General features: G+C 39.2%; 1 long non-coding RNA gene across 1 annotated transcript; it reads right to left on the minus strand.

Moving 5' to 3' along the window:
* Window positions 1–515: 515 nt before the first annotated feature.
* On the minus strand, window positions 516–1820 carry LOC126492569 (uncharacterized). Its single transcript, XR_007589637.1, has 3 exons — window positions 1736–1820; window positions 835–888; window positions 516–610 (listed from the first exon to the last, which is right to left on the minus strand). It is a non-coding gene; the product is annotated as an uncharacterized lncRNA (long non-coding RNA).
* Between the last annotated feature and the right edge of the window lie 22118 nt (window positions 1821–23938).

Consider the following 23938-nt stretch of genomic DNA (forward strand, 5'->3'; position numbering starts at 1 on the left):
ACTCCTATGTTAATTGATGAGGAAATAACTATTATAAATTCATTGGACAAATATACATATTCCATTGCCAAAAATCACCTGTATCATATTATTCCTGCTGATTAGATATAATTCAGTGTCCTAAAAACGGTCACTTTACTATTATACAACACATCCAAGAGTCAAATACAAGGATCTAGCTTCAGCAAACTNGTGTGTGTGTGTGTGTGTGTGATTTACCTGGACTGCTCTTAGCAGAGGTTATGACTGGTCTAGTAGATGTTCCAGGACTCACAGTGCTGGAGCCCCCAGAAGTGTTTATCGTTCCTAGAACCAAGAACAAACTGAGGGTGTGATTGTTTTTCTTGGATTGCTGCAAATATTTTAGAGATTTAGGAAATGAAAAAGGAAAGGTATGGTCCCCAAAGCACATTTCAGCACTGCAAAACCAGTCAGCTAAACCCCAGGAGGACAAGGAAACTCTCTATTCAGCAGGGTATAGGCAGGAGCTGGTGGAGCATCACCCCAGGCTGTTGTGTCCCACCTGAACTTGTGGCTCCAGCGCTGACTTCTCCAGGAGTGCTGGCACCTGCTGTACCAGGGCTTGATCCAGATGATGCCCCAGGTGAGCCTTATGTTGATCAAGTGGAAAAAAAGTTAGATTGAGCTTCTGTGAATTTATACACTTTTATGAATGGACTATCATTCCATAGACCACTCTGAATGCAACAAATGAATTTATCATTTTTATCGCTGTAACACTTGGTCTCACAATGGAAACAATGTGACTGGTCCCCAGAAAATGTTTATCATTGAAGGAATCACCTCCTTGCCTACCACCTTCCCCTTCTGCACCTGTCCTCTCTGATGTGCTTCCAACAGTGCTTCCAGTAGGTGTCGTACTTGTCCCTGTGGGATAAAAAGAGCTTACTGAATTAACAGTGAAGAGAACCATTTCCAGGGCACTCCATCATTCATGCAAAGCCTTAGTTCCTTTAAAGCTGTCCCTGACCACCTTTCTTTACTCTAATTTCCCACTCTACCTCTTGGAGAGAGTTAGACTGGATCCAAGTAGGGGAATGCTATGTTGTGCTTTTGGGGGCAGCAGGACCTAACGTTTCAGTCATTTTTATACTCCTGGTCCTGCTGTGCTCACACTCAAGGTCTTGCTGTATTCACACTCAACGCCTGCTATGTTAATACTCATGGTGCTAAGCTAGTATACTCAGACTCAAGGTCCTGCTTTGCTCACACGCATGGTCCTGCGGTGCTCATACTCAAGGTCTTGCTGTGCTTATATGCATGGTCCTGCTATACTCACACTCATGCTTCTGCTCTGTAGACAGTCATGGTACTACAGTGTTCACACTCAAGGACCTGCTTTGCACACACTCATGGTCCTGCTTTGCTCACACTCAAGGTCCTGTTGTGCTCACACTCACGGTCCAGCTGGGATCACAATCATGGTCCTCCTTTGCTTACACACATATAGTCCTCCTCACACTCAGGGTCCTGCTGTGCTCACACTCAGGGTTATGCTGTGCTCTCATGCATGACCTGAAGTTCCCACTTACTCCCCCTCAATTCCCGACTAACTAGGTAGTCGGGGCTTCACCATATACCTATTCCTGTATGGGAAATTAGCAAATGTGGGCACAAGGGCACTCTTGTATATTTGTATACATTCATCATATCTCCTACAACCCACTGTGATACTTTCCCCATCATAGACATAGATGATGAAATTTTGACCTACCTGACTCTCCTGGACTGGTTATTCTAGAAATGTGTTCTCCAGGTGTGCTGTGTTCTTCACCGCTAGGTGTGGGTGTGGTAGGGCCTGCTGTTACCAATTAAAAAGAAAAGAAAATGGCATTTTCAATTATCACAGATGTCATCAACCCATTGAACATTCACATCAACATCCACAGAAGAAAAACATATTTTATCATTTGTGGTAAAAGACCTGTACACATTTATTTATAGTAGGGTGAGAACCAAGCCCAAGCAGTCTAGGCTTTGAATTTCTACACAAACTTCTAATTTAAAAACTCTGTGCAACAAAATAATTTCGAAAGCATTGCAATCTTTAGAGGATGAAGGCTTTGAATATAACCTTAATAGTTGAATTCAAAATTAGATTAAATAATGAAAAATTTTAAATTTTCAGTTTACGTTTAAGACATCTTAATGGTCTACCTTTCTACCGTGTTTACAACAGCATTCGTGTTTTCCTGCTTGAACCAATTTCAGGCACTCAGGTACACGTTTGCAATTACCTGAGGTTCCTGGGCTTGTAGCTTCAGTGCCTTGTCCCCTGTGTGTGCTGCCTTCTCCTTTAGTAGACACTGAAGTAGTATGACTTCCTTTGCCTATGAATGAGAAAATTGCAATAGAAATTGCCATAGACACAAATATAATGATTGATATGGTTTAGATCCTCTCTCTCTGACCTTTCTGTTCTTGTGTATTAGATGTGATTCGGGCACTTACACAAGGTCACTGACCTGGGACGACCATGTACACATGCAGTTTAAGCATCTACCTCCTGCTTTACACCTTAAAATCAAGTGCTAATTAGTAACATACCATTTTCAAGCAATGATATATTTATGTTTTGAAATTGTGATCAATGTGAAGAGAAATGAAAAATATTTTAAAAAATCTCAAGTCTAAGCAAAGTCTTTTTTTCAACAGAACAACCACACTTCATTGTGTCATCTGCTGCTCTCCCTGGACCAGGAGCTCTATTTTACACCTCAGCACATCACCCCTGTAAGAAGCAGTGTGGGATCACTATCTGCTGGGGACCAAACTTTGTCTCTCACACTAGTCTCCACTGAAAAGGCTTGATAATCAAAGGACACAAGGAAATGCGTTCTTCTTGAGGCCCCAGTATCTGTGATTCAAGTGTAGTTTCATGGCTAACACATTGAAATTCTAGTCTCTTAAAGGATGCTGGATTACTAGTTTTCTTGAACTATAATCCTCTGTGTGACAATCTAAAGGATAATGGTCCTCAAATGTCTGCTCATATAATTGAATACTTGTTCTCCAGTTTATTGAACTGTTTGGGAAGGATTTGGAGATATGACTTTGTTGTAAGATGTCTGGCCTCATTGGAGAGCACATGATTTGTTGAAGAGATGTGTGACTGTAGTTGAGTTATCAGATATCTAAAGCCCATGCCAGGCTCAATTTAATTCTTTCTCTACCATCTGCACACTGAACAGGAGGTAAGGCTTCAGCTACTGCTCTAGTACTATGACGGCATGCCGGCCACCATGTTTTCTGCTATGCTGACCATAAACTACACCACTAAGTCAGTTTACAGGCCCAAAATTAAATGTTTCCTTTTATAAGTATCCTTGGTCATAATGTTTCATCACAGCAATAGTTACCCTAAATAAGATACTGTATGTTTTTCACAATTATTTTATTGATTAATATTATCTTGCAAAGTGTAAGCCATACATTTCAAGTCAAGACTGCCACTGCCTGGCTGCTCTTACGTACTGATATGTACTCACAGAAATAACATCACCTATCAATTGCTGTTGAAAAACTTACAAGGTCCTAGTGTAAGGTTGATAGGAGAACCCCAAAGTGTCAGGTAGGTAAATCATTATTTTACTAACTTGTTTTTATCATTTTCCTGTTTACTTAGTTTGTTTACTTTCTCTAAATGCTGTCATTGGTATTTTCCTTCCCTTTGGCTATTGCTGTTGATACATCTGAAAATTCTTGATTCTAATAAAGTACAGAAAATATAATTAGCTACACAATATCTACATGACCATTTCCAACACTCAAGGAAGGATGTGAATGATATTATAACATGATGCCTTAATGCAACTGTGAAATATTAAAGATATTATAATTCAATTAATATAAGCAATGACCAAGTGCTGCAGAAACAATAATATCTGTTCAACATTCACCTATAACAGACATGGGTCAGCATTCTCATTCACAACTGAGTTTACCTTCTGTGGGCCCAGAACTGGTAAGGCTGGACTGAAGAATTGTTGTGGTGCCTGGATTTCCCACTGAGGAGGTGATAGCAGCTGGTGTTCTAGAAGAGCCTGAGAAAAACATCCATCCAAGGGATGTCTCATTAAATGTTTGGATGAACTTGGTTAGCAATAGGGGGGGCGACCTTTTCATTTTATTCTTCATATAGAAAAGTTCCTAAAATTTCATTCAATGGTGATAGTCTGAAATATGTTAGTTTTCTATTCTGGCACTGTTTTTACACAGAAGCAGTTAAGGATATGGGAGAGGGTCAACCAGATGTCCATACATTTGATGCCGCTCCTGTACATCAGGTATGAATCACGGTGATGACTCCACAATCCCGAACACCACTCGCTCACCTGATTGGTCTGCAGGCTGGGTGGATCCACTGCTGGAGGCTCTAGTTGTTTCACCAGCTGATGGTGCAGTGCTCCCTTTCAGAGTAAACAGAAATGGACATTAGGACCTCTGATAACCGACATCATGCCATAACGTTCTCTGATTTCACATCGCTTTCATTTATGTCTTTCTCATTTCTTCATTTCCAACTCAGCATTTTCAAAATATAATCATAAGGTAAACACAGTTATTAGAATAATTGTGTATGCTCCATTATATAAGGGATGCATTTTAGCTTGCAATTTGTTTATGTATTTAATGTCGCTAAGCCAAGCTCAGTGCTTCTGGAGTGAGGTTGCACAATGGAATTAATTGCCCCCTTTAAAGTCCTTCCTAATACAGATATTAGCTCAATGAACCCAAAAATTCCTCCATTTAGATCCCAAAACTGTCACTAGTGAGTCTCCTATCTAAGCTCTATTCAAAGTCATAGCCCCATTTTAATCGCCTAATCCTTATAAGCTGTGATGATTCTTAAAAACACTGTGGTCATGTGAACACTCAGGATAATTAGAGAAATATGAACTACCCCGTATCTGTCATTTCAGTTTTCATGCAGCAGCCCTAATAACATCAATTTCCTACTGTTACTTTCTATTGGGAAACAATAACCACACACAGAGAATGGGCTCCATGCACACACATCAGTCAGACATTTCTCCCTCCTTTACATACATTGCTCCTAGCCGATGTTGTGACTGGTCTAGTCAATGTTTCTGGATTCATGATGGTGGAACTATCCAGAAATGTATATAGTTCCCAGCACCAAGAACAAATTGGGAGTTGAGGATGTGATTGTTTTTTTTCCGATTTTGTTTAGAGTGTTTAGGGATTCAGGAAATAAAAACGGAATGCTATGATCTCCCCAGCACTACTCGATACTGCATTATCATTCTGGTAAACCCCAAGAGGACAAGGGAGCTCTCCATTCAGCAGGGTACAGGTTATTGTGTCCCACCTGAACCTGTGGCTCCAGTGCTGAGTTCTCCAGGAGCTCTGGCACCTGCTGTACCAGGGCTTGAGCCAGATGATGCCCCAGGTGAGCCTTAGGTTGATCAAGTGGAAAAATGTTAGACTGAGATTCTGTGAATTTATGGCTGTTCATAACTAAGCCTTTTTCTTTTTTCTTAAAAATAATATGTCTACATACAAACACATCTGGATTGTGAGGCTCCAGATCTTGGTAAATCATAATATTCTTATTATGAAATCATTCTGTTAATTTTTCTTTTGAGAAATAGGAATCATTTTGATTTCTCAACATTCATATCTTTTCTATTCTCATGACAAAGTTATCACTATTGCTTCCTTTCATGCATGCTGTTTGTCTTTATAACTTATGCAAACACAATATCTGCCCTTTCAGAATAGAAGCAGAAAGCGAAGAATAAAACCTTCCTGTGGTTCCGCTATCGCTTGCAGCATCTCATAAGCTACTCAGGACTCAACAAACACTGTTTGATTCTTTCTCATCTCTGGAGCACCTGGCCTTACAATGGAAAAATATGTGACAAATCTCCATGAAAACATGAATATTTAATGGAAACTACAATTTGGACACTAAGTTCTCAGGTCTCCTCCTTCCTATCCCCTCCGTCTGTCCCTCAGTACCTGTCCTTCCAGATGTGCTTCCTACAGTGGCTCCAGGAGTAGCTGTTTCTCCATCTGTGCCTGTGGGATGAACATTGCTTAGGCATCAAACAGAAAGGAAAGCACTCTTCAGGAGGTTTAATTCTTCTTTCCTATCATCCGTTCATTCAGAATTGCCCCTGATCACGTTTCAGTAACCTCCTATTCCCACTCATGGCACCGCTGTGCTCACACCTATGGTTGTGTTATGTTCACACTCATGGTCCTGTTCTGCTGAAAAGAATGTTCGGGTTCCCACTGACTCTCAGTTTGTCTCTGAAAACGAGGCAGTGGGAGTGTCAATGTGTGCTCATTCCTCTCTAGTGATATGAATGGTCAGCACAGCTGCAACTCTGTGAGCTATCAGCACGTTTCTCACAATCCTCCTGTGATAGTTAACTCCTCATCGGCACTGACATTCGGGCCATGCTGGGATGGAACTGCGGAGCTGTGTTCCCTGGGTTAGCTGCCTTCATCACCAGAAGGTGGGGGATATGGTAGGGCTTGCTGTCACCAGTTTAAAAAAAAAAGTGACCTTTAAAATTATGCTATTTTGAACATTCTCATCAACAATCAAGACAGAAAATGCTATTGCTTCATTTTATCAGATGTGGGGAAAAAAAGCACAATCCAAATACTCTTAGATTAATAATCATTCTGAAATGCATGTCAGCTAGTACAGGCCTATATTTTCTACCCAAACGTCTGCTTCTCAAACTATGTGCAGCAAAACAATTGTTTATAAACATAGTCTTTATAATATAAATTAAGAAATTAGATTAAATAATGAAAAAAAGAAATCACAGTATAAGTTTAAGCACAATTTTCAAATGACATGGTCCCGGATGATCATTTATTTTTAATAGCTGTTGACAAAGTCATTGTAGTTTTTCTGGAATTTTCCTAGATAACTTCACTGTCTCTGACCACCTTTTTGGGCTGAGTCTTTACTCTGTGCAGTTGACTTGTTGAGATGAAGCAGAGAACAGTCTGTGCAAGCATCTTTAAAAGGGCATTTTACACATTTCAACTTTTTCCTAAATACAGGGCTGTGTCACTTCCGTCTTCACTGGTACCTGTTCTGGTTACACCTGGTAAATTTCCATATCTCTCTGATAGAGTACATTAAAAAATGACCCATCATTAAAGACGCCCATGAGAACTTAAACAGGTCAGCAGACAAACCTTCCAATAGTAATATGAAGAAACACATGACAAAAACTTTTAAAAGACTAAAGATGTGACCAATCAATGACACCGAGGGAGGAACCATTTATGTCTTCTCCTGTAGTAGGAATAGTACTGTTCTGAACATCAGTACCTGAGACAAGGAATTGGGTAGGGCCAGGATTCTTAATTGTGAAATTTAGTTTCCCTGATGTGCCTCACCACTGGCAACACTGGGCCACAGTGTTGTGGCTGTGCTGGGACTTCCAGCTAGGGAAGAAATGGAAGCTAAAGTCTCAAGAGAGCATGAGAAAATCACGAAGACTTCCCACTTAAAGTCTATAATATATAGATAGCTTGATTTTCTCATCTTTGGACACATGGAAAATTGAATGAATCCAGGAGACACTATGAACATTTTTAATGAGGTAGTCTTCCATGCCACTTGAAATCAACGATGAGTTTAAATTTTATGACTTAAAGGGGGCATTGATTGAGAGAGACTATCCCCATGATACCATGACATCTAAAATGCATCCTCTACTCCCCTGGGTCAGTTTCAGGAAGTATTACTTTATTCTGTGAGACTCCAGTTGTTTCAACAGATGGTTAGACACATTAAGAAAGGCTTTCTAGAAATAAACTAAGCTAAGGCCATGCATTTATAAGAAAGAATAAGACTCTGTGTGATTTCTCTGGGAGCTGAGTGTCAGGGCCCCCAAAGAATAAGAGCAGAGAATAAAAAACAAACAATTACAATTAGACTGTGAACATTCTTTAAGAGGGAGTCTTCCATGCCACATAAATTCACAGATGAATTTCAATTATTATGAATTAAAAGAAAAGCTTTGTTTGAGTGTGGCTTTTCCCATGATGGCAGACATGACATCTAAAATGCATCCTCTCCTCCCCTGGGTCAGCTTGAGGAAGTGTCACTTTATTCCCTGGGACTCCAGTTGTTTCACCAATAGATGGCCTGCTGGTCCCTTTTCAAAGTAGATAATAAATCAGCACCTGATCTCTATCTATGATAAAGTCAAACACATGTCCTGCACTCTAATATTAATGTAGCTCTCATTGATTTATAGTCATGCTACCATTTCTTGTTCACAGGAAATTTAACCATGAGATTCATGTATATTCATCAGCTTCCCAGGATGTTCACTTGTTAGTGAATAAAATATTTGTCATTTGCTTAGTACCAGTTTTTAAAAGCTCTCCAGACATTTGAACCTTACTGTTTGCAAATCAGGCTGCAGTTTGGAAACAATGTTAAGGATTTGAGCAGTATGTAGACCTGCTATCTAGGGTTTCTGATATCATAATTCTGTGAAATTTTTGAGTATATATCTTGAACAATATCTGGTTTTCTACTCATAGCCAAGAATGTAAAATTAGACACCCTCTATTGCACTTGCAAAATACCACAGGCAGGATTCTAAACTCGTATGTGCAGAGTGTCTATGCTATTTTCTCTGATTAGAGAACAACTAATCCATTTTCCTCACAGTTACAGGCCAGTTGTAGTTCAGCAGTTGAGCTTTTTCCCCAGATCTCTTATATTCCTTTAATTCTTCAGCATAGTAGAATACCACGGAGTGAGAAAAACTACCAGAAAAATTTGATACCTAAAGACTCAGTGAGTTCTCCCATTTGCTTACCTGATTCTGTGCTGGCAGAGGTGGATGGTTTGGCTGGGGACACTGAACCAGGAGTGGTGGTCCATGCAGAATCTAAAAAGAAACAAACAAACAAAAATTGGGTGGTGTCCAACATGTGCTTTATCCTCATTGTTAACCTTGAATAATTAATTAACTGTTACTAATACTGTTAACCTTGCTTTTTCACAACTACAATGGCTATAAATGTTGCATCAGCTACATAGATATATAGCAATGATTACTCCCACAGTTATTAGCATGGAGAGCTACTTTTCAACATAAATGATGTGTACCAAGTAGTCCTGGTATTCTACTAAATTATCAATGTATGTATCAGAAATAAAGTACTCCCACACACAATTCAAGTCTCACCTATAAATGCCTTTCAGTTATCATTCTACAATAGTGCTCACATGGTAATCTTGCCTCCATAAACCTCTTTATTTCTGTACTAATTCTTCCTGTTTTTATATCTCTGTACATACTTTAGATTTTCTTTTTCCAGGTTGTAGTTGAGTGAGGTGTGCATACTTATATGATACTTCTTTTGCCGAGATGAAATCTGACATGCTTTTAAGATGCACAATAAATATTTAGGTTACAGAGCTGTTCTCTTGGGCACTTGCCATAGCATAAACAACAATGGTCATATTTTCTAAAGAACTGTCTGTGATGAAATGTTAAGATCTCAAGTCTAATGCTGAATGTCCCCCAGCTGTGCTGTCCTAGTACCTGTTCCTCCAGATGTGCTCTTTCCAGGAGCTGCAGTGGTGGCTGCTTCTGTTTTTCCTCTTGTTCCTATGGGAACGAGAATGGGAGTTAATATGCACAGATAGCTACACTAATCTTTGAACACATTTTATTATTCCATATATGTTTACTACAGCAGTTTTGGTTCTCTCCCAATGCCATGGTCATAACATGTGCTGTGTCCTCTATAGCCCCTAAAGTGGCCTTGTCTGACCTGCTGGTGTAACAGAGCTGGCAGGTTCAATGCCTGGTGTCCCAGGTGAGCTTCCTTTGCCTGCTACTGTGGAGGTTTCCACAGTTCCCTTGGTTAAACCTGGCAAACAAGAATAGTGGATTAAACTGTGGTATGAAATCTAAACAGCTCTCAAGAAATGCAACCATACTTTCAATGATCTGTATTTTTATCATCTTTTCAACAGACTTCAAGTACTCTTAGTGGTCTACATTTACCATAACCGGGTAAATGTTTGGAATTACCTGAGGTTCCTGGGCTTGTGGCTCCAGTTCCTTCTTCCCTGGGTGTGCTACCTTCTCCTTGAGTAGACAGTGACATAGTGGGACTTACTTTACCTACAAATAAAAAAAATTGAAATTAAAATTGCCCTAGACACAAATAAAATAACTGATAATTATAATCCTCCCTCTCTGGCCTTCTTGTTCTTGTCGATTAGAAGAGATTCAGGGACATGCACTGAGCTGAGTAAGAACACATTCACATGTAATTTAAGCATCTGCCTCCTGCTTCACTCCTTAAATACATATACGATAGTAATAGGCCATTCCTAATCTATCATATTTTATATATTGAAATTATGGTCAGTGTAAAGAGAAGTAAAAATTTAAAGAAAACTCATGTCCAAGCAAAGATTTTTTTCAGCAGAACAACCACACTCCACTGTGTGATCTGCTGATTTCCCTGGAGCTGAAGCTCTGTTTTACACCTCAGCACATCACCCCTGTGAAAAGCAGTGTGGGATCACTATCTGCTGGGGACCAAACTTTGCATTTCTGAATCATCTCCACTGAAAATGCCTGATCATCTAAGGGCACAGGGACTGAGTCTTCTTGAGGCCCCAGTAATGCTGATTCAGAATTTATGAAGTGTAATTTCATCGTGATCACTTTAAATATCTAATATCTTAGAGGATGCAAGATTACTAATTCCCTTAAACAATGTTCCTGTGCCTGACAATTTAAAGAATAATAGTCCTCCTAGACTCATATATATTTGAGTGATTTTTCTATAGTTTATGGAATTGTTTTTAAAAGGATTTGGAGATATGATTTTTTTAGAAGATATCTATCCTTGGAAAATGAGTGATTTGTTGAGATGTGTGACTGTGGTTGAGTTATCAGGTAGGCTCAATTTAATTCTTTTCCTACCTTCTGCTCACACAAAAGAGTTAAGCCTTCAGCTACTGCTTCAGCACTATGACTGCACGCTTGCCACCATGTTTTTGCTATGATAATCAGAGACAAAATATCTGAAAGTGTAAGCAGGCTCGAAATGAACAATTTCCTTATATAAGTAGTCTTGGTCAAGGTGATTCATCACAGCAATAGTAACGGTCACTAAGACCCTCTGTGTACATTTTATTTTTCACTATTGTTTTGTTGATTTGGATTGTCCTGAAAAGTGTCTCAATCATACATTTCAAGTCAAGACTCTCAACAATCCAGAGTCGTAAAGATGAGCACATTCCCTTTTGCTGGCTAAGTCTTTACTTACAGTTCACAAAAAGGGGGAGGATTCAGAATGGGAATACTTAGGCTGCTTTTGTATTTTATATGTACTAATATATTTACTCATGGAAATAATATCATCTATCAATTGATGTTGACTAACTGCTTACAAAGTCTTAGTGTAAGGTTAATAGGGGAACCCTGTAGTGTCATATAGGTATGCCACTCTTTTACTAAAATATATTTTTACCATTTTCCTGTTTATTTAGTGTGTTTACTTTCTCTTAATGCTGTCTCATTGTTATTTCCTTTTCCTTTGGCTGTTGCTGTCATGACATCTAAAGTCTCTAGAGTTGTCTCCATAAAGAGTAGAAAATACAATTAGCTACACAGTATCGACATGAACATTTCCAACACTAAAAGAAAGTTAAGCAAAAAGTGATAAAGTGATTCATTAAAGCAACTGTGATTGAAGATATTATAATTTAATTAATTCAATGACTAACTAAGTCTGGTATTGCATATCAAGAAAAGAATATCTGTTCATCATTCTCGTATAAGAGACTTGGGTCAGGGTTCTCATTCTCAACTAAGTTTACCTTCTGTGGGCCCAGAACTGGTGAGGCTGGAGTGCTGGTTTCCTGTGGTGCCTTTATTTCCCACTGAGGAGGTGATAGCAGCTGATGTTCTTGCAGAGCCTGAAAAAAATATCCAAGGAACTTCTCATTAAATGTTTCGACGAACTTGGAGGAACCTAACTTTTTATTTTATGCCTACCACAAAAATATGATAGATAAATGCAGTAAATATCACTCTGGAGTTTCCTAAAGCATTATTATACTGTGATAGTCTCAAAAATGTTAGTGTTCTATTCTGGCACCGTTTTTACACAGACAATTTAAGGATCTGGGATTGGGTCAACCAGATGTCCATACATTTGATGCGGCTACTTTGCTTTATGTAAGACAGAGAGTGGTGACTATAATTCTCAACATCACTCACCTGTTGTTTCTTCATGGGGGGTGGATTCACTGCTAGAGATTCTAGTTGTTTCATCAGCTGATGGTACGGTAGTCCCTTCCGGAGTAAACATGAAATGGATATTAGGGCTTCCATTTAAGTTAATCCTGCCATGCTGTTCTCTGATGTCTCATCACTTTTGTATTATTTTTTCACTTCTTCCTTTTCAATTCAACACTTCCAGCATTTGATCATAAAATAGACACAATTTTTAAAATAATTGTGTATGATCCACTATTTATTGGATGCATTTTAGCTTTCCATTTATTTATGTATTTGATATCCCTAAAATAAGCTCGGTGCTTCTGAAATGCGGTTGCCCTTCACAACCCTTTCCACCACATATACAAGCTATTATTTTACAAAAATTTCACTAGTAATTCTCCTATATGAGCCCCATTATAAGTCACATTCCAATTTCAATATCCAAAGCCACGCAAGCTTTAAGGAGTCCTTAAAATACCTTGTCCGTATGCACATCCAGGCCAACAACTAAAATACGATCTCCTCCACCCATGCCATAGCCCTTATACAGTAGCCCTTATTCTATCAATTTCCTACTACACCCTCTATTGTGAACCAATAACTACATACAGAAAATGGTCTGCATGCATTCACACAGTTCAGACATCTCTATCTTTCTCATTTACCTGGACTGCTACTCACAGAGGTCATGACTGGTCTAGTCGATGTTCCAGGACTTACAGTAGTAGACCCTCCAGAAGTCTTTATGGTTCCTAGAACCAAGAACAATTGGAATTGAGGAACTTATTTTACTGGGAATATTTTAGAAATTCAGGAAATGAAAATGGAAAGTTATTTTCCTCCCAGCACTTCTCAGCACTGCATTATCATTCTGATAAATTCCAGGATGGCAAGGGGCTCTCTATTCAGCAAGGCATGTGCAGGAGCTGCTGGGCATCACCCCAAACTATGGTGTCCCACCTGAACTTGTGGCTCCAGTGCTGACTTCTGCAGGAGTGCTGGCACCTGCTGTACCAGGGCTTGATTCAGATGATGCGCCAGGTGAGCCTTATATTGATCAAGTGGGAAAACTTTAGACTGAGCTTCACTGAAGCTATAAACTTCCATTGAAGAACTATTAACACTGTTTGCTTTATTCTTAACAACTGATATGTATACATGAACGTAATTGGATTGTGAGACTCCAGATTTGGGGAAGTCATACCACTCTCACTATGAAATTATTCTGTTAATGTTTTTTTTTCTTTAAAAAATAACAGCCATTTTGGGTTTTCAACATTTAACCTTGAGTGACCTTGTCTATCATCATGCCTACAGTGCTATTGGCATGGCTCCCACAATTCTTTTCATATCCTGTTAGTTATTTTGTACTTATATCTTATGTTAATAACACATCTGCCCTGTCAAAATGGAAGCAGAGCTGGAAGACTGAAACTATCTTAATGTTTCTTCTATCACTTCCAGCATCACATAGACTACTTATAACTCAACAAATATCTTTATATTGCTTCTCATATCTAGAGCATTTGTCCTTAACATGGAAAAAATGTGACAAATCTCCATTAAACTTTTATCTTTTTGGTATCTGGACACTAAGCTCTAGTCTCCTCCTTGGCTATCACCTTCCTGTGCCCATCATTACCTGTTCTTCCAGATGTGCTTACTACAGTGGTTCCAGAAGTAGCTGCACCTGATCCTCCACTTGTGCCTGTGGGGTGAACATTGCTTAGTCGTTAAAAAGAAAGGAAAGCAGTCTTAAGGGCATTTAGTTGTTCCTTCTTGCAATCAGTTCATTTCAAATTGTCTTTGGTCTTGTCCCTTACCCTCATTTTCTACCCATGGCTCGGCTGTGCTCACACTAATGGTCATGTTATGTTCATAATCATGGAATGCTATGCTTTTACTAAGGGACATGATATTTTCACACTATGGTTCTGCTGTGCTCACCTAATGACTGTGTCATATTGATAGTCCTTTTGTCCTCACACTAATGGCTGTGTTATGTTCACACTCATGGTCCTGCTCTGCCCAAAAGAATGATGCTTGGGTTTCCAATTACTCTTACATTGGCTCTGAAAACTAGGGAGTAGGACTCTCGTCATGTGCTCATTCCTCTCTGATGATAGTATTAATGGTTGGCATAACTGCAGCCCTGTGTGCTTTCGGCATGTTGCCTACAGTCCTCCTGTGATGCTTTACTCATCAAAGGTACTGCTGTGCCGGTCCTGACTTACCTGACACTCCTGGACTGGTAACTGCAGAGCTGTGTTCTCTTGGTGTTCTGTCTTCATCACCACTGTTTACGGGTGTAGTAGAGCCTGCTTTTACCAATTAAAAGGAAAGTGACATTAAATAAATACTAGATGTAATAAACCCATTGAACATTGTCATCAATATCTAAGACAGAAAGTACTATTGTTTAATTTGTCACTTGTGGTAAAAACAGAAGCAAACAAAGAATCAAAGAGCACAACCCCGGTGCACCTGAGTCTTCAGTACTGCTAAAAACAATACTCAAGCAGTCCAGGCCTAGGCTTTCTACTCTAACCTCTGCTTCTCAAACTATGTGCAGCAAAACAATAGTTTATAAACATTCCAGTCTTCAGCAGACATGTGCTTTTAACAGAGCCTTTATAATACAAATTAAGAAATTAGATTAAATAATGAGAAAATTTTGAAAAGGCACAATACATGCTTAAGCACAACTATGGAATTACATGGTCCCAAATGATCGATTTTTAAATAGCTGTTGATGTGGTACTTGTAGTTTTTCTGGAATTTTCTGAGATAACTTGTTGTCTCACTTTGCCCTTGACTTGAGAGTCTTTACTCTATGTGGCATACTAGATAAGATGAAGCCGAGAACAGTATGTGCAAGCATCTATACAGGGGGCATTTCACGCATTGCTTGAATTTTCTTAAATACAAGGCTCTGTCACTTCCGTCTTCATGTTCCTGCGCTGATTGTACCTGGCAATCTTCCAGTTCTCTCTTATATGGTACAAGAAAAAGTTACCCATCTTTAAAAACGCCCATGAGAACTTAAACGGATCTCCCAATAGTAATATAAAACACATGACAAAAACTTTTAAAAGACTAAAGATGTGACCAATCAATGACACTGAGGGAGGAACCATTTATGTCTGATGCTGTATTAGGAATAGTACGGTTCTGATCATCAGTATGTGAAACAAGGAATTAGGCAGGACCAAGATTTTTTTTTTTGCTAGAATATTTAGTTTCCCTGATGTGTCTCCAAGACAGGTGACACTGGGCCTCAGTAAGGTGGTTGTACCTAGACTTCTAGCTAGATGAGAAATGGGAACTGAAGTCTCAGGAGAGCCTGAGAAAATGATGAAGACTTCCCATTAAAATTTATATGGACTTTTGCTCCTATAGGTGGCCTGACCCTCCAATCATTTGTCACATGAACAATTCAATGAGTCCACAAGATGTGGGATTAAATATATGTTTTGGAATATTATTTTAAGGTGTGTTACATTTGTTTATGCTGTGGAACATTTGTTTTAATAGTGCAAAGATGTATTGCATTCTTTTATGTTTTACTTCTTTAACTCTGTGAAGCTGTGATTCTTTGCCTGTCTAAAATACTTGATGGTCTAATAATTAACTGAATGGCCAAAAGTGAGGCAGGAGAAAGGATAGGCAAAGTTGGCTGACAGGGAGAATGAATAGGCGGATAAATTGAGGAAGGAAAGGAATAAGCAAGAGAACAAAAAGAGGAGGACACTAGGGGTCAGTCACCTAGACACCTAACAACCCAGCCATGCATGGTGTAAGAGTGAAAGCAAGATTTACAGAATAAGAGAAAGGTAAAAACCCAGAGACAAAAGTTAGACACATTGAGAAAGGCTAGAAACAAGCTAAGCTAAGGCCATGTACTTATAAGAAAGAATAAGATTCTGTGTGTGATTTCTCTGGGAGCTGAGTGGCAGGGCCCCCAAAGAATAAGAGCAGAGAATAAAAAACAAACAAGTACAGTTAGACTGTGAACATTCTTTACAAGGGAGTCTTCCATGCCACATAAATTCACAGATGAATTTCAATTATTATGAATTAAAAGAAGCTTTGTTTGAGAATGACTTTCCCCATGATGGTAACCATGACATCTAAAATGCACCCTCTCCTCCCCTGGGTCAGCTTGAGGAAATGTCACTTTATTCCCTGGGACTCCAGTTGTTTCACCAACAGATGGCCTGCTGGTCCCTCTCAAAGTAGATAATAAATCAACACCTGATCTCTATCTATGATAAAGTGAAACACCGTCCTGCACTCTAATCTTAACATAGCTCTCATTGATTTATATTCATGTCTCCATTTCTTGTTCACAGGAAATTTAACCATGAGATTCATGTATATTCATCAGCTTCCCTGGATGTTCACTTGTTTGTGAATAAAATATTTGTCATTTGCTTTCTGTCATTTTTAAAAGCTCCCCAGACATTAGAACCTTATTGTTTGCAACCCAGGCAGCAGTTTGGAAATGACTTTAAGGATGTGAACACTATACAGACCTGCTGTCTAGGGCCTCTGATATCATAGTTCTGTGAGATGCCTGAATACACATCTTCAAAAATTTCTGTGTTTTAGCTCACAGCCAAAACTGTAAAGTTGGAACCCTCACTACTGCACTTAGAAAACACTGCAGGCTGGATTCTGAACTTGTTAATCCCCCATCAGTATGTGCAGGGTGTCTATGTAGTTTCTCTGATTAGAGCACACCTAATCCATCCCTGCTCCAGGCCAGCTGTGGATCAGCAGCTAAGCTTCTTGACCCCAGTCTCTTATATTCATTTCTATTGTTCAGCTTAGTAGAGTCCCTGGGAGTGGGGATAACAAGGATAACCGAAGGATTTGACACTTGAATTCTCAGTGAATTCTCCCATTTGCTTACCTTGTTCTGTGCTGGCAGAGGTGGATGGTTTGGCTGGGGCCACTGAACCAGGAGTGGTGGTCCATGCAGAATCAAAAAAAAAAAAAAAAAAAAGGCTGCTGTTGAACATGTGTTTTGTCCTTATTGTTAACATTGCTAACACTGAATAGTTGGAAGTTTACAGAAAAAGACATATCCACATTATCTTCTCTAATCCTCATTCTGTACAAGTTAGACTTTCTCAGCACTTTCTGTAACATACTGGATACATCGTTCCAGACTTACCAGAACCTAGAGCTTCAGTGCTTCCTATCCCAGGGGTGAGGCTGACAGCTGCTTCTGAGGTTGCTCCAGAGGATGCCTTGGGTGTGCCTACCATGGAAAAAAAATTATCTTGGGAAAACACACAGGTAACTAAACTTGTGAATGTAACTTGAAATAAGCTTGCTTTTCCACACGTACAGTGGCTATAACGGTCTCATCAGCTACATAGAAGCACAGCCATGATTGCTCCCACAATCACTAGCACGGAGAGCTACACTTTAAGATAAGTGATGTGTACCAGGTAGTCCTGATATTCTACTATATTAGCAAGGTATGTGTCAGAAATAAAATACTGCTACACACACAAGTTTCAACTATCAATGCATTGGTTTATCTTTCTAAAGCAGCCTTCACTTGAGCTTGGTACCATTCGCACTTTATTTCTTTACTAATTATTCCTGGACATACTTTAGATTTTCTTTTCCAGGTTGCAGATGAGAAAGACATGCATATATATATATATATATATGACACTTCTTTTGCCGAGTTGAAATCTGACCTTCTTTTAAGATGCACAACAAAGACTGGGGTCCATAGCTAATGTTTTGGATACTTGACATAGAATAAACAACAATGGTCATATTTCCCAGGGAACTGTCTGTGATGAAATGTTAAGCACTACTTATTATCACAAGTCGACTGCTGAATGTCCCCCAGCTGTGCTGTCCTAGTACCTGTTCCTCCAGATGTGCTCTTTCCAGGAGCTGCAGTGGTGGCTGCTTCTGTTCCTCCTTTTGTTTCTACAGGAAGGAGAATAGAAGTGATTATGCACACATAGCTACACCAATCTTTAAGCAGATTTTATTATTCCATACTTAGATTCTATAGTGGTTTTGGTCCTCTCTAAATCTCCAGGCAAAACCATGTGCTGTTCCTTCCATAGCCCCTAAGAGCCCCTGTCTGACCTGCTGGTGTAACAGTGCTGGCAGGTTCGGTGCCTGGTGTTCCAGGTGAGCTTCCTTTGCCTGTTACTGTGGAGGTTTCCCCAGATCCCTCTGTTGAACCTGGCAAGCATAAGCAATGAATTAAATTGTGCTATGACATCGGAAGGGCATGTAGGAAATGCAACCATACTTTCAATGATCTGCATTTTTATCATCTTTACAGCAGACTTCAAGTAACCTTAGCAGTCTCCATTTATAATATCCAAGTACATGTTTAGAATTACCTGAGGTTCCTGAGCTTGTGGTTCCAGTTGCTTGTTCCCTGGGTGTGCTGCCCTCCCCATCAGTGGATATTTGTCTAGTGGTAACGCCTATGTCAATGGATAAGAAAATAACAATTTTAAATGTGTTGGACAAATACACATATTATGTTGCCAAATTCCCCTCTGTTAGTGAAATTGTTCATGGTGACTGCAGATAATTCAGTGACCTAATGAAGGTCAACTTACTAATAGATAACACAACCAAGAACCAACAAGTATTACCTCCAGCTGCGCTCAAACACATGTGCTGGGGGCTAATCTAATGTTTCCAAGATGTAAAGGGCTGATTCTTTTAAAATGCCTTAAGTGAGAAGAGAGAAGGGAACACTGTCATGCTACAACACAAGTCTACAGACAGCAGACAAACAGCGGCTCCTCGTGTTAGATGAGTGTTTACAAGAGCATGAGCTCTGTGTTGTAGCTCAGCAACCAAGATCTAGCAGAACACATAGACTGGCTCCTCGGGTTTAGAACACAGAGACTACACAAGATTCTATGAGTGGAGAAGGAGTGGTGGGCGTGGAATGAGTCTGGAGAACAGCATGAGCATGGTCAAAACACATTGTGTGGAATTCTCAACATATTGTAAACCATTTTTATGAGTAAATTATACATTTCTTTTTTAATATTTATTTATTTATTTATTTATTTATTTATTATGTATACAATATTCTGTCTCTGTGTATGTCTGCAGGCCAGAAGAGGGCACCAGACCTCATTACAGATGGTTGTGAGCCACCATGTGGTTGCCGGGAATTGAACTCAGGACCTTTGGAAGAGCAAGCAATGCTCTTAACCGCTGAGCCATCTCTCCAGCCCTAAATTATACATTTCTTGGGACTGAAGAGATATCAAGGTGGCTTAGAAAACATTTTGCCCTGACAGAGGACTTAAGTTTGGTACAGTTCCCATGTCGGGGTTTCTCACAACCTTCTCTAACTCTAGGTATGAGAAATTCCCACATATCTGGCCTCTATGGGCAATTCACTAACAGTCATTCATCCACCCACACCACACAGACACATTATTTATAGAATATATAAAAATCCTTAAAATTACTTTTGATGGAGCTGTGATTACAATGAATCTGCCATGGATCCTCCACTAATAGTCCAAAATTTCTCTATTAGATTCTTCTATCCAAGTAGAATTGCATACAATATACTCATCATATTATAAGCTACATATGTCTTTTCCTTCTAAATAAAATTATATTTATTTGTTAATAGTTTTTCTTAATATCCATAGCAAGGCACCTTGTCTAATATACAGCTATTTTGAAGCTTTTAAAATATATTTAATTTTATTTCATTTAAAAAAAGAAAACAAACTATCTTTTTTTTATTGTACCTACCAATTCCAGTTCCCACTCTCTTCCCTCCTCCCTTCACTTCGCCTACCCTCCCCACTCCATCCACATCTCAGAGAGGGTAAGGCATGCTGTTTTGTGGAAGGTCAAAGGAAACCTCATTAGTTTTAAGGAATCCTCAAATCATCATGGGCATAAGCACACTGAAAGCAGGTCATAGCCACATCAAACAACTAAAACTCTTGCTACTAATGTTTATGGAGCAGGTGAATAGCTCTTATCCATAACCATTCTTTGCCATTCTCCATCGATCTGTACACACAGAAAAAGGACTCTGTTAACACATTTTAGTCAGACTTCTCTCTCTCTCCAATTTTCCCAGACAGTTGCTAACAGAAGTCCTGCCTTGTGTAGCTTCTCTTCCCTGGATTGGAGTGGTGGAGCTTACTAATACACTTAAGGTTCCTAGATCCAAGAAGAGGTCGGCAGTTTTGAGGAATTTTATGGTCCTTCTAACACTAATGTAAATATTTATAGAAATTTTATTAAACCAAAACCCAGCACTATCATTCTGGCTCTCCTAAGCCCTTCACTCTAATCCAGATTGAGTCTCTTGATACAAGAGAGCACACTGTTGACAGGACATGGAGGGTAGGGACAAAGACATCAAATCTCACCAGAACTTGTGGCTCCAGTGTTTGCCTCTCCAGGAGCGCTGACACCTGCTGCTATGGAGGTTGATGCAGATGATGCCCTGGTGGAGCCTGATACTGATTAGTGGGGAAAAGTCAGCCCAAGACAATGTAAGGTTAGATATTTTATTAAAGTGCTAAGATTCCTTCTTCATTAATAACAATGAAAGTATCTGCCTTCCAAACATCACCGGGGGATGATACTCTTGATATCATTAAATCCCTTAATTCTGATTATATTTTTCATTAGAATATTCTTCCCTTCAAAATTAGGCTTGGGATAGGTCACTTAATATTCGGCATTTAATAATCATTCTTTCCCTATTGCCATAACACAATTCACACATTTCCTCCTTGCTTTTCTTCTTCTTCTGTGTTTCTATCCTCTATTAATATAAAACCTGACATTTCTGAAGAGAAGGGTGAGGAGATAAACATCTTCCTTCCTTTCTCTGCATTCCATTCAGTATCACATAGAGTATTAAAATTACACCATACACTTTGTGTTTCTTTCTTATATCTCGAGCAATTGTCAGCAAATGGTGAACTATGAGTCAGTTCCCAGTTAACCTGACTTCTGATAAAATTATAAACACCGTGTACACAAATCTACTGCCTCAATTTTCCTCTGCTGAAGAGCTTCGGTACCTGTTCCTCCCGGTGTGCTTTCCTCAGCAACTCCAGTGGTGGCTGCAACTGTTCCTTCCCTTGTTGCTATGGAAAAAAGAATGGGGTTTAATAGGTAAAGATGTCTACAAATGATGTCCTTCATGATATCTGTGGCCCCTTATGTTTACAATGGTCATCTTTGTAGATCTCCTGGCATAACCAAGTGCTGACCCCAGCCCTGAAAAAGCTGTCTGACCTGGTGTTGTAACAGTGCTGGTGGCCTCAGTGCCTGGTGTTTCAGGAGAGCTTCCCTTGACATCTCCAGAGCTGGTACCCACAGATCCCTTTGTTGAACCTGGCAAACAAGAATGGTAGATTCTAATGTACTGCTACTTTGAAGGGGATTCTGGGAAATGCAATCTAACTTTTCATGGTCTGCATTTTCACCACATTGATAACAGCCTTCATGTTTTCCTGTTTGGACATATTTTAGACACACCAGCACATGTTTGAAATTACCTGAGATTCCTAGGGTGGTAGCTGCAGTGCCTTGCTCACTGGATGTGCTGGCTTTTCCTTGAGTGTGCATTCGTATAGTGGGACCACCTTCCCCTACTAATGAGAAAATAGCAATTGAAAATGCTTTAGACACACAAAAAATATTTTTAGTCTTTAGATCTAATCTAACTGCACTTACTGGTCCTTGGATGAGTTTGGATTTGATTCAGGGACATTTGTCAGATCACTGAACTGCTTAATAAAACATTCACAAGTCAAACTCAAGCATTTAGATCCATCTGCACTCCTTAAACCCATGAGCCAATGGCTGTAATAGTGTGGTAATAGTTTGAATGGCAATGGCCCCCATAGGCTCTTATATGTACAGTTCTCCAGTTAATAAAACACTTTTGAAAGGAATAGGAGGTATGGTATGTCAGAGGATATGTAGCTTTGATAGGAAAAATGGCTGTGTGGAAGGAGCTGTGTCCTTCTGGGAGGAAGGGAGTCACTGGGGTTGGACTTTCAGGTTTCAGAAGCCCAAGTTAAGCCCAATCTTACTCTTTATTTTCTATCTACAAAGCAGGACATAAGCTGTTAGCTATTGCTCCAACACTAGGACTGCATGCCTTCTGTCATGTTCCCTGCCAGAATGGTCATAGACTAACCCTCTGAAACTGTAAACAAGGCCGCAACTAAATGCTTCATTTTATAAGCTTCCTTGGCCATGTTGTTTCATCAAAGCAACAGTAATCCTAATTAAGGCACTCTGTAAATTTTGTCAACAAATTATCTTATTAATGAATATTGTCCTGAAAGTCTCAAAGTCATATGTTTTAATTAAAGCCTAGATTTACAAGAATAAGCACTTTTTTTTTTTTTTATCTTTCGGTGGTTTCAACTTTGGCCTACAAATCACATAATGGGGGAGCTCTAATGCTGCTTTTGCATCTTGTACATTTAATAATATCTCAACTTACAGAAATGTCATGACCTAACCACTAATGTTTACTAACTTACAAGGTACATGTGTGAGTCTAGTAGGGAAACTCTCGAGGTTCAAGTAACTGTATCACTATTTTATTAACAAATGCTTACTCTTTTCCTATGGACTGATTATGCAGTCTTACCTCGTCTGACTACTGTTCCATTGCCATTTTCTTTCCCTTTGTCTACTGTTGTGGTTACACCTGAAGACTCCAGAGTTGTTGCTGGTAAAAGATAATTAACAGCCTGAACATCTGCATCAGCATCATCAACAATCAGGAAAAGAGGATCATAAAATTGTAACATTTAAAACAATTATGAAAGATTACATATATTACAATTCAATTAAGTATAAGGAATTACTAAGCTTGGTATTGTATTTTAGGGGGGGGGGAAAGCACCTGGTAATAATTCCTTCAAAAATATTTGGGCCAAGATTCTCATTCACAACTGAGTTTAATTTCTGTGAGCCCATGACTTGTGAAACTGGGCTGCAGGTTTGCTATGGTTACTACATTTTAAACTGAGGAACTTATGGGAAGTGAGGCTTCAATAGAGCCTGAGAAGATATCAAAGGGTATACTCATTTAAAGTTTGGCCAGTCTTGGTTACCAATAGAGGAATAAGCTTTCTTATTATTTGTCCTCAAGAAAATATAATAGATGACTGCAGTAGATGTCAGCTCCGAGTTCCATCAGACTTTATTCTACATTGATAGTCTCAAATGTTCATTTTCCTTTAGGACACATTTCTTACACAGACAGAGTTAAGGATCTGAGATTAGGTCAACCAGATGTCCATACATTTGATGCATTTACTATGCTTTAAATAAGAAACAGGGCGATGATTCCACAATTCTGAGTACCACCTGCTCACCTGATTTGTCTCCAGGCTGAGTTGGTTTAGCACTAGATTCTCTCGTTGTTTCTCCAACTGCTGGCACAGTGCTCCCTTTCAGAGTAAACAGTAAGTTCATATTAGGACTTCTATTCATCATTCCATGCTATTCTCTGATGCCACATCTCTTTCTTACATTCATTTTCACTTCTTCCTTTCCAATCAGTTTTTCCAGCATTGATCATAAAATATATACAGTTTTTAAAATAATTGTACATGAACCATTATTTA

This window comes from Alexandromys fortis, unplaced genomic scaffold (genome assembly GCF_014885135.2).
Source record: "Alexandromys fortis isolate MF-2015 unplaced genomic scaffold, M_Fortis_MF-2015_v1.1 scaffold_28, whole genome shotgun sequence".
Lineage (NCBI taxonomy): Eukaryota > Metazoa > Chordata > Mammalia > Rodentia > Cricetidae > Alexandromys > Alexandromys fortis.